The 12,428-nt window shown below is 42.6% G+C and overlaps 1 long non-coding RNA gene across 7 annotated transcripts in view; it reads right to left on the bottom strand.

Annotated features, from left to right (window-relative positions):
• LOC131423271 (uncharacterized) overlaps positions 1 to 11,320 on the bottom strand; it is a 57,886-nt gene extending 46,566 nt beyond the window's left edge. Inside the window, exons 1-3 of one of the 7 annotated variants that reach the window (XR_009224609.1) lie at positions 11,146 to 11,297; positions 5,816 to 5,887; positions 5,403 to 5,545 (exon numbers count right to left, since the gene is read on the bottom strand). This is a non-coding gene — a long non-coding RNA (uncharacterized LOC131423271). Of the gene's footprint in view, positions 1 to 5,402; positions 5,888 to 11,145 lie in introns of all 7 variants that reach the window. The other 6 variants (XR_009224611.1, XR_009224612.1, XR_009224610.1 and 3 more) reach the window with 6 other exon arrangements.
• Positions 11,321 to 12,428: the final 1,108 nt, after the last annotated feature.

Below are 12,428 nucleotides of genomic sequence, written 5' to 3'. Positions count from 1 at the left end.
TCCTGTTTTTAAAGCTAATATGTTTAATTGGAGGTTTGCAGCAGATACCAACTCCATCAGAACCTCAGTCTGGTGAAGCCACAATTTTGTGCCTGCCCAGGCAAGTGCCCAATTGTGCCTAGTTCTTTGCCACCCAGTAGATAGTGCTCTGACCCAGGGTGGTGGAGCCTGCATTCCAGTCCCCTTGCTTGCCTATCTTGGGGCAAATTTGACTGTTGTGCTCTGCTTTAATTTCTCATCTGGGAGGATTTTTATCCAATTTTCCCATGGAGCTATTGGAGATCAGTGAGAAAATTCATCATTTAACAAAGTCTGGCTGGTTCAGTGTGAGGAGGGGCATCATGCCAAAGCTGGCTCTGTGGCTAACCCCCACACTCTACTTGCTTTCCTGTATGGTCCCTGTGGGTGGCAGGGGGAATCTTGTTCATCTGCCATGGAGCTTGCCGGCTCCAAGGCAAAGGGACCCTCCTCTGACCTGTACCTGCCCAAACCAAAGGTAGTCATTGTTAGTTCTCTCAGTGGGTGGGAGACATCAAGTAGTAGTGAGTAATAAACAGTGAAATGCAAAGCAATAACAGGGCAATATCATGGGTTTTCTTTAAGTTACTTTAAGGTGTTCTTTATTTTTTTAAGGCAAATGGGTAATCAGAAAATGCAGGAAAAAAACCAGGTATACAAATAAACCCAAAAAAGGGAGCCAATTAAGAAATATATCAAGTAAGATTAGTGGGGTAATTACTAACTCTTCACAGGGTCAGTTGGTATCATTGTAAAGCTAGACAATGGGATCTTCTGAAAATAGAATTTTATATTCACATATACATTCTTATGACCATAGGTGCCTCAAAATATTCCTGAAGAGAAATTTTCTTAGTAATTCAGGAGCACAAAAGTAAATTCTGTCTAGTCACTGACCCCCAAAATCACATTAACATAGGACTGACTTGTAAATACACCCCCCCCTTTAATATGATGGCCACTAGTATGAAAAACTCTACCACCTGACATGAAGGAGCTGAACACCCCGATTGGTAAAGAGTGCTGAAGGTGGACCCCAGTTCTCAAGGCAACCATAAAACAGCAGTACATTTACAAACAGCACTATTTCATTTCTCATTCTCTGCTGGGAGATGACTCACTCTCATGAGAGGGCTCTTTGTTTGAGCCTTACTTTACTTTTTACTTATGAGAAAGTTCTCGTGCATGGCTTTCAGTGTCTGGCTTTCTTTCCTTGGAACACAAGAACTGAAGTTTGGAGCTTCAACTTTCCACTCTCCTGTGATGTCTAACCTGGTGCCTCCATTCAGATCAACAGCCATCTACAGGGCAGGTATATGAACTTCACCTTGTTTCTCTCCCAGCTTTGGTTGAGATGATGTCTAACTTAACCCCTGATATCTTGCCTTTTGCTTTGGGCTTCTCTGTGTACACTTTTCTTTGTCAAAACCTGTTCCATATGTCACATGAGTGCCATCTTTTCTTACAGTAAGTAACTGTAGTGGCACCTTTTTTCCTCCTCCTGACATGCAGATGTACACTCTCTCTTGCTTTTTATGGCATCTTTTTGACCAAGGCCACCAGAGAGGCAATGAGACTCTACTGTTGTGGCTGTTGCCTTATAGTGACCCCTGACTCTCTTCAGTAATGAGCATCATACCACCTTCTTTTTGAGGCTATTCCAGAAACTGAAGGCCAATGAGTTTACCATCTTTACCTACTTATAATTTGGGTGAATTAGTTAGTATAAGATATCGCACAGCTAAGAAACTTTTTTCTCAGCTGGTATCATTTCTTTACCAAAATGGTAGTTTTTTACTGTATAATACATTGCATGGACATCATGTCCCCTCATGGGTTTATTCCAAGGGAAAACCCTGCAATATAATGATCCTTCCTCTTTTCTATGTCATTTATCATGTTGTTATTTTTGGACTGGCTCTGATTCCAACAGGGTGACAAAAAAACCTCTGGCTCCCTCTACTTTTCAACATCAGGCCCATCCTACTCTTCAAGTTCTCTGAAAAAGAATTAAGGGTCACTTCCCAAGTCATATCAATTGTCTGGCATAAGGTTATTAAACATGTTTATTAAATAAGATTATAGGTTTGAGAAACAGAGTTCAGAAAACAAGGCATGAGTTGCTGAACTTGGACACACATGCTACACTCATTCTAGGGAACCACTACATGGGTTTAAAATGCAATGTTATGTGAGGGATGCCTTTATGTAGTCATCTGGCTTTCAGGTCAGTAGTGCTGAAGAACTCCTGGCATATCATCAGGCTGTTATTTATTTAATTATTTTTTTGTGTGTTTGTGTGTGTGCGGGGGGTAACAGGAACTGAACCAAGGGGCACTTAACTACTGAGGCACATCCACATCACTTTTTATTGTTTTATTTTGAGGCAGGTCTTGTTAAGTTGCTGAGGGCCTTGCTATATTGCTGAGGCTGACCTTGAACTTGCAATCCTCCTGCCTCACCCTCCCTGGTCCCTGAGATTACAGGAGTATGCCACTATACCTGGTTGGCTTTATTTTACAGACAGCAAATCAACCATTGATATAAGCTACCACCTCCTTGCAGTACATCCTGTGAAACTAGGACATTTTTTGCCTGGAGACCCTCAAGAAGAGATTAATTTTCTTTTGTCATGTTAATTGGCCTCTGTATGAATTAGGGGATAAAAATAAATGGTCCACTAACAGAAGTTGAAACTATAATACTCTTTAACTATGAGATTCTTGTTGCAGAAAGGAAGTAAAATGGCCAGAAGTCCCCTCTCTACAGGCTTTCTTTTTACTAAAGTATCAAAAGATTTATGTGCTAAATGCAGCATTGATTAGGCCCTTCTAGCAATGATGAGTCAAAACATTGCTGGCCTAGGGGACCCCCAAAAACTAACCCTTTCTCTCTCTCAACAATGTACTTAACACTCAGAGCTGTCAAAACCCAATTCTCCCACTTTCCTTTGTACCCACCATTATCTACTGCTCCCACTCCCCCCATTCTGGTTTCCTTCACAGTAAGCCTATCCCTACCAAGCCCATTGCCAGTTTACACCCATTACAAGAGACAAATGGAGAATCTGGATCAGACAAATGCAGGTGTGTTTTTCTATGAAAGATCTAAAAGAAATCAAGAAGATTTAGGAAGGTTTTCTGATGATCCTGATAAATATATAGAGGAATTCCAACATTTAACCCAGGTTTTGAGGTAATCTAGAGATGTACGAGTAATTTTGAGTCATATTGTAACTGACAGAGAGAGACATCAGGACACAGAAGCTTCTAGGGTTTGGGGGAATGATTTACATATCACTAACTCTATACCCTGTGGGTCGTCTGCTTTTTCAACTGAGCATCCTCAATGGATTTATGATGAATCACCAGGGGTGGCATAGCAATCATATGATTATTTGTCTCAAAGTAGAACTTAAAAACAGTAGGATGACAACTATTAACTATATGAAACTGGCAACAATTGATCAGAGATTGGAGTGAAATCCCAGGGCTTTTGTAGAAAGATTGAAGAAGGCTTAGTAAAATTATGCACCCTTAGATCCTACATCTCATGAAGGGCAACTTATTTTAAAAGATAAGTTCATTCTTCAATTTGCTCCAAATATTAGATAGAAATTACAAAATTGGTAGTAGGCCCTGGGATTTCCCTTGAAGGTAGCCCACAGGTCTTTTATGATTAGACAAGGATGAACATTTAATGGATAGATAAAAGGAGAAATGAGGGACAAAAGACCAGTGCAATTATTGACTGCAGTTCTTAATGGTCACCCCTTTCTTCCTCCACAGGACCCTTAAGTCTCTGAAAATATCTGTCATTGTTACAGAAAGGAAGAACATTAGAAGAAAGATCACCTAATTAAGGGCAGGCTTCAAAGACTCCTTGCCCTATATGTGGCAGGAGAGGCCACTGGAAAGTTCACTGCCCTGGAGGCTGAAGGAACCTCAGATCAGACAATCTCAAAATGATGGCCCAAGAATGAGCAAGCCTTGGGAGTCAGCCAGCATCCCAGTCAGTCACCATCGCTGGGGCTGGACTGAGGGTAACTTGAGGCATGAAATAGTGTCATTCATTTCCTTTAGGATGCTGGCACCACCTATAGTGTCTCAACCTTGGATACTTTTCTGCTGATTCCTGCTTGGTATTGGGAGTCAATAGACTACCCAATATAAGACACATTACTTCTTTTCCATGTTGCAATTGGGAAGATAAAATATTCACTTATTCTTTTTTTGGTAATGGCTAACTATCAAACTCCATTATGATATCTTAATAAACTTAGGAGCTTGTCTAAGTTTTCCACTCAAGACACTGAGTTCTTTTCTTTTGATGTCAGCCATTGAACAATCAGAACAATTGATTGACCCTAGCTTGTTGGATTCTCCCTACAAAGGAATGACTAGGTAAAATTATGGTCTCTAATTCTAGAATCAAAGAAGAAAGATGGACTCATTATAAATCACTTCTTATGCAGATGTTAAATTATGACCTCTAAATGAGACTTTGTCACATTCAGGTCATGGAAAAAATTTCATTTTAGAGCAAACCAATTTCCTAAAGTTTGCAGTCATTAAGCCACATTTGAGTCCATCTTCATCTTATCTTCCATTATGAATGCCAGAATAGCAAAGACATAAGGAAGGTTACTATCAATTTGGGATGAATGGGGCTAGGGTTGTGGCTCAGTGGTAGAAAGCTTGCCTTGCATGTGTAAGGCCCTGGGTTCGATCCTCAGCACCTCAAAAAAAATTAAATAAATAAAGATATTGTATCCATACACAACTAAAAATATTTTTTAAAAATTGGGATGAATATGGTTTAAGCCAACCACAGGATATCTCAATCAGAAGACCTCAATTTGTTGCAAAAAAACATAACCACACTTGGGATACATGGCCTAGTTCGATTTAGAAGTCAGGATAGACCTCAAAATCTTGATGTCAACATATTGTGATTTTATAGCCTTATGATTAGTTTGGGACTAGCTGGTTCTTGAGACCTGAAATTAGATGGCCAGCCCCCAAAGGGAATCAGTCGATATGTGGGACTAACTTATGGCTCTGGGTTCCTCCAGGCTGGATGGGAAAATGTATTGTTGGGTACCTAAGAATGCAAGGGAGGTGGACACAAAAAATAAGTCAATCTGCAAACATCCCCAGTCTCAAGCATAGATGGGGACTGTTTTTCACTGGTATGATCATTTAGCTTCACAGTTTATCCCAAAAATTGGTCTAGAGGATATAAATGTGGTACATGGAAGGTTTAGCCAATTATATTCAAAAAGCTTTCAATGACACTGAGAAAGGCATTTCTTTCCTTAATGCAGACATGGTACTCATGAAAAAAAGCTGTTTTATAACACCAAATGGCCTTGGTGTTCTTACCTTGGATGTTCTTACAGCAGGTCAGGGTGGCACTTGTTCCATCATTCAGACTGAGTGTTGCATTTACATTCTTGACAATTGAAACATCTGCATTCCTGGCTGGGTACAGTGGTGCATACTTGTATTCCCAGCAGTTGGGGAGGCTGAGGCAGGAGAATTCCAAGTTCAAAGACAGCCTTAGCAAATTTGTTTCTGTTGTTTTATGCCATCCAGTTTGTGGTGTTTTGTTACAGCATCCTTAAGATACTAATACATTCAGAGGGTCTGGGTGCATTTTGTCTTTCTCTAGTGCAAAATTACTGTCATCTTTTTAAAAATCTACCTGGGAACTTTTAGAAAAGTTTGCATAAGACCAGGGTCATGTTAAGTCAAGTGTAGCCTAAGAATCTAGAATCATCCACACAGGGGCCTACCTGGGAATTAATGATGTCAACATCAGAACTGAAAGTCCCCATCACATAGTCCTCAAGGCCTGAAGTGCACATCTGGGGTAAAAAGAGGGAATCAGAAAGACAGGCACCCACATTGGAAGCCACAGGGAAACATGCCAGCTTCGAGTCAGTGTAGCAAGTATCGCAAGGACTTTCCACCATGGGGGCTGAGAAAGACTATAGGTGATGAAACAGAGCACCACTACTGAGACCTGCTTAGGTGTTTAACAGCATGGACACCTGAAGAGCTGAGAACAAGAAAGCATGGACCAATCTACTGGGTAGGCTGCTTGCAGGTCCACCAAGGTAGAGGTTGCCTAAGAAAAAGCAGAATTAGACTGCTTAGACTCCCTTCCCTGCAATCTCAAGAGCCTGGCCCCCCTCACTCAGGCCCTGAAATCTTCATTTCCTTCTCTTGTGCAGCAGGGTTTTTTTTTTTTTTAATAATTCTTGCAGACTTTTAAAATGTCCTCTGTACATATTTTATACCAACTTTCACTTATCAGAAAAGTAGAATAAAATCAGATATAAAAGGATAAAAATCAGTTTTATGACCTCCCAAATTAAAAATAACTGAAAGTGAGAATTAAATTGTTCATTCTTTGAAGAAATGTGAAGTCAGAGTCACAAGAAAAATAAATCCATATTTAAACCCTTTCAATATTTAATGACTTGATATCAGTTTCCACACAAGTGAAATATGTACTTCATATTTGAGATCTATTTCACTTATGTATATCTTTATGTGGAAAATGACACCATGCCTCAGTTAATAATATATGGGTTTATAAATATGGAATTAAAAGAAACTTACCCTTTCCCTTTGTGCAGCTCTGACTTCCAAATCAGTTTCTATAGAAACAAGTAGACAACTGCCAGTACCAGAAGTCTGCCAATTATAACTCAGCTTTTACTTGCTGGATAATAAAGCCAGATTCCAAATTTGGCTAGAGGGTTTTGTCAGTAGATCCTGTTTACAAGAGTTTATACAGCTGTTTGCCACTGGAATACCACCTTGCAGAGTATAACCATGGCATCCTTGGTTGATAATCACCTGTTGCCTAGTAATCATCATCCTGCATGGAAACAGACAGCACTAGGGCTCTTCCATCCAAGCTTAAAATTCTTAACAAGCCCAACAAGCCTGCATTTCAAGGAGGTCTTCATCTGCAACTAGTTATGTTTAAAACTGGCAAACAACCATGGTGTATGAAGCCTATGGTGCAGCATTGCTGGTTTCCTCTTGAACTACAGTGTTGTCACTGTGCACCGAAGTCTCCTGCTGCAAACAGGGGAGTTGTTCTCCTGTACTGAGAACAGGCTTCCAAAGCTCAAGAGCCCCTGTACAGGATAATGCAGGAACTAAAGGCAAACACTTTCTCCTCCTTAATGATGCCTCCATTTTTTTTTTTTTTTTTCTCACAATATGTACTACCAACCGAAGTGACTGGGCCTGAGTGTGCGTTCGTATCTATGAAACCATCATGGTGCATGCACATCCAAGGCATGTGGAACCACAGGTCAAATAAGGTACAGATACCAAGTAATGGTTCTAATTACAAACGCTATCTCTCAGGAACTCTTCATCCATTCAGAACTAAACCCATCACTGCACAACTCCCTGGAGATGGAGGAGCTCCTCAAATATGTCAGGAAAGGCTTTATTAACATCATCATTAACATTTAAAAAGGAAACGGAGCATTTCTCCTTCTTTTGGCAATTTGGTGGAGATGTTAAAAGCGCAAGATAAAGCAATTTCAACTTCTCTTCAAATTAAAAACAAAACTAAGGCCAAACGTGATGGGTGAACAAAATAAATCAAAACTTAAATTTCAGCAACTCTAGCTTTCCAAACCAGCAAAGCCTCTGACTCCTGCATTGTGGTGAGGCTTAGGGTGCTTGCCGTGGCTTCTTGCATGCCAGCAAATAGCACCATTTTCTCATCACGTTGAGGACTGAGAAGCAAAGGATCCCCTTCACTGCAAACAAAGGGGGTCATGGTAACACTAGTGATCCTTCATAATTGACACACCATGACAGTCAAAATGAAATTGATGGTCTCCCTGCTTCTTGCTCAAAACATACACGATCTGAGCAGCAGCAAGTACCCACTTGGCCTGCAGCAATTTTTAACTGAGTCATTTTATAAATTGGTTTTTAAATGTCTCAAGTAACTCCAGGCATGTCCCCACTCCCACCTCAATTAATTTCTTTTTTCTTTATCTCAAATTCAAGATCATAAATCCTGTGAGGTAGAATAAAGGGTTTGGGGCCAGACCTTGCTGGGCATTGGGCTGGCTCCCTGAAGCTGGAATCCAAAGGAAATTTCCCAACAGCCCAGGACTGTATGCTCAAGACCCACTGAAGGGAAAAGAAGATACTGATCCAGCAAGTAAGGGGTTCTGTGGGGAATGCTCACACTGTGAGCAAGAAGGAAAGAAGGGGCAGCACTGGGCAGGGCCATCACCAGCATACCTGGATTTGAGGGAGTGCTACCTGTTAGCATTTACTAAGTGCTCCACTGAAGCCAGCACCAGCCACAGTCCTCACAGGAAGTGTGGAATAATCTCCAGGAAAGTGTTGCCCCAGCAAACAACACTGATGTGCAAGATCAGCTCCTATCTAATGTGCTTTGACCTGAATACACCACTAATCCCTGGAGTAAGTGCAGTTATGATCCCATTTTACATTAGGAAAAAAAATAGGTGAGTCAGAGATCATAAAACAAGGCTGGGGAGAATCCAGCAAGGTCTGGCCCCAAACCCTTTATTCTACCCCACAGGATTTATGGTCTTGAATTTGAGAAAAAGAAAAAAGAAATTAATTGTATTCAAAATGCCTGGGACTAGCAGCACTTTAAATTTTGGATTTTTTTTTCCAGATTTTGGAATATCTGCATAGACATAATAAGAAATCCTAGGGATGAGACTCAAGTCTAATCATAAAATTTCTTCATTTTTATATGTGCCTTAAACATAGAGACTGAAGGCAATTTTATATCATATATTTAGTAATTTTGTGAATCATGAAACAGAATTTTATGGTATAAAATTTTCCATTTGGGGCATTGTGTTGTCACCCAAAACATGTTGGATTTTTCTAATTTTAGATTTTTGGATTGGGAAAGCTCAACCTGTCCTAAGAGCTAACACATATGAAGGCAATGCCTGCCTCAGACACTCCAGTGAAAACTACATAGGCTACCTTCATTAATCCCCTACCAGCCAAAATAGATCATATCACCCATTTAACAGATGAGGAAACTGAGGCAGAGAAGAACCATGTAGGCTAGAAAGTGGCAGAGCTGGGATTTGAACCCACACATTCAGGTCTTACCTCCCACTCTCTAACCCATGATGGGTGTAGACCTGGCCCTCAGATGGTGAGGGACAGGGGGATTTTTTTAATTTAACCACACAAAAACTCTCTCTGAATCTGGTGCTTCCTAGGTATATTTAATGATTTCCACTGCAACACTGCCCTGAGCAGTTTCTTGTGTCTCCCAAGTTCTCCAGCTGGGGCCTTCCTTCCTGTTTTAAGAAGTGAAAGTGTGGGGACACCAGTCCATGCCAGATATAGTTTCAGATCTAAAATTAACAACAATGACCTAGCTCCAGCCTGACTCTGAAGAGAAGAAAGGGGAGAAGGGAAAGAAAATACCAACAACCAGTTCTTCACAAATTAGAATAATAATAAAGGTTCTTTCAAGTGTCAGGGCATATTCTTAGCAAGACCCTAACACCTAAATCAAGTCCATGCTATAAAAATGGCACAAAAGCCAGAAGCCAGGATACAGGCCTGACTTCCTTTAGGGAGACAGAGGATTTGCTGGGTGTCAGGAGGCTGGGTGTCAGGGATGGAGCCAGAGAGTGCCTGACTCCCTGGCAGGCACATACTTCTGTCTGGCCCCACTGAGTTCCATCTGGGAACCCTGGGTGGGGTTCTGGAGCTGCAACCTTTTGTGGTCATCATCATGCCTCTTGCTCACCTTCCCAGCTAATCTTGAAACAGCCCAAGGGCATATCTACCATGCCAGCCAGGTGGGCAACATGAGGATGCATCTTGCAGACCAGCAACCTGGGTGCCCAGTGCACTGAGGGCTGTGGATGTCTGGATCTGAAAGCCCCCTGCATTTATAAGAGGCCATGTGTCCCAGGGGCCAGACCTAGCCAGAGTCTGAAAAAAGGCAGGACACAAAGACAGGCCCATTTCTGGAGGATAAAGAATCACCTGGACAGCTCAAAGATACCCCAGGGCTTTGTAGAATCTTCCTCAGACTGCATGGCCACCAGGGACCACCCATCTAAAATGTATTTGACAGATATTTTTAAGCTTACTGAGTGACCACTAGGAATCAGATCTTATCTTGCCCAGCTCCATTTTATCTCAATAAAGCACTTCCCCTAATAAACCCTTACATATTTAATTCCTTCTTGGTGTCTGCTTCTTGCAAACCCAGACTAGCCCCATGTCTCTTCTCAATGTTACCCTTTTCTAGGAGTTACTACTTATCTCAGCAGAACAAATGCAAATTCCTTGCACTGGCCTCCAAGGCCAAAGACCTCTCTACATACACTTGACTCATGTGTTAGTTGGCTTTTTTGTCACTGTGACCCAAAATCCTGATGAGAACAATGTAGAGGAAGAAAAGTTTACTTTAGTTCCTAGTTTCAGAGGTTCTGTCTTTGGTGGTTTAATGTTGCTCTGGGCCTGAGGCAGAATATGATAGGAGAAGAATGTGGCAGAGAAAAGCCACTCATCTCATAGTGATGCAGAAACAGACAGCACAAGGAGTCAGGGACATAACATACAGCTCCCAAGCACACCCCTGGTGACCCACCTCCTCCAACCATACAGGATGTGTCTGCAGTTGCCACCCAATAATTCCCTGATTAGGCTACAGCTCTCAAAGTGTAATCACACACCTCCTGTGTCAGCATCTGACCTTTTGGAGGACACCTCATATTCAAATTGTAACAACTACTAACCTTATCCCCAGCTTAGTGCTCTTCTGGTGGTTCCTTGAATACCCCAAGTTGATTCTGCCTTAGGGCCTTTGCATCTGCTCTCCACCCCCCACCCCCAGTCACTTAACTGAGTCAAAGTTGCACTGGCCCCCTCCTCAGCTCTGGGACCTTGATTTTCATAGCGCTCCTGGCCTCTGAAGGCCATCCCAGCTGAGAGGCTTTGAGAGAGGAAGTGTGAGGAACAAAGGCCTTTGCTCACAGAGGCACCTGGTGCCTCTCAGGCCCCAGGGGTCAGGTTTGGCTGCAAGGCACAAAGATGAAAGTCTAGAATCCCTTTTATTTACCTGAATCTGAGGGCGCTGCCAAGTGTGGAACATTGAGGACGGCTGCTGGGCCGCAGCAGCCCAGTCCTTCCCCTTCGCTCCTCAGCTCTGCGAGAGCCGGACCCCGGAGGTGACGAGTTGGCGCCGGCCAATGGGCGCCTGCGCGGCGCCGAGGAGGCGGGGCGGCCTGAGTGGGGGAATCCCGCTCAGAGTTTAATTTCTCAGCGGGGCTGCGGTCTTGGCAGAGTGCCGCCGCTCCTTCCTGGAGGCAGGAGGTACGCTGTGGCCTGCAGAGCCTAGAGCCACAGGAGCAGTGCCCAGAGGAGGCCAGCGGTGCCAGTGGCCCCAAGACCCGGGCATCCTCTGCCTTCTCTCCGCTTCTTGCTTCTGCACAGCAGTGTCTCCTGGGAACCTAGGGCGCCTCCGCGGATCGCTGTTGCTGCAGAGGTGAGCCTGCCTTCTCGCCTGGGGGATCTGGGGCATGGAATCCAAAGGCGCGCTGAACACAGGGAATGGTGGCGAAAAACCCCAGCCCGGTGAGTCGTGGGCGCGCGGTGGGGGTGGGCGCTGGAGGGGCTGCGAGCGGTTGTACATTGTCTGTCATTTTTAAACCCCTGAAATTGAGGTTAAGTTTATTATCCTTTAAGATTTTAAATTACTAGGGCTGCTACAGGGATCTCTGTGATTAAGTCCTTTTGTTACACCCACTTTGCCACGTGTCTGTCTGCTAACTTGGTCAGTCAGTAAGCTTAAAAAATATTTATCAACATACATTTTAGATTTACTTTATTAGACAGTTTGGTGATTAACATATGGTAATTGTTCTGGATAGTGTTATATATCACATTAGGAAATAACTCAAAGCATTAGGACAAAAGAGTTTTAAAACCATTATTTTGTGTCTCAGTTACTCAATAAAATTTTCACTTCTCCACTTTGCCTGAGGAGAATCTTCCAAGAAATATAATTTTGGCGGTTTAAAGCTGTGGATCTCAAAGTGTGATCACCAGCTAGCATAGGGACACCAGGAGGGAATTTGTTTGAAATGCAAATTCTCAGCTTCTAGGTTAGATCTGTTCAGTCAGAAACTCAGGGCCCAGCTCAGCAATCTTTGTGCAGCAAATGCTCCAGTAGATTCTGATGCTTTAATCATTTAACTTTGCAGAACCATAGTGGCAACAGGGAGGATGAGGGTAAAATCCTTTTGACCAAAATAATCTTGGCAAAATCATGTACAGAACAAACATGTCCTTGTTGGCTAATTGCAAAGCAAGCCAAGTTATTTTTAATGCTGCCAGTGACAT

This window comes from Marmota monax, unplaced genomic scaffold (genome assembly GCF_021218885.2).
Source record: "Marmota monax isolate L192 unplaced genomic scaffold, Marmota_monax_Labrador192_F-V1.1 WCK01_AAM20220418_F8-fsc00497, whole genome shotgun sequence".
Classification (NCBI taxonomy): Eukaryota; Metazoa; Chordata; class Mammalia; order Rodentia; family Sciuridae; genus Marmota; species Marmota monax.
This window is presented reverse-complemented; position numbering and strand designations above follow the sequence as displayed.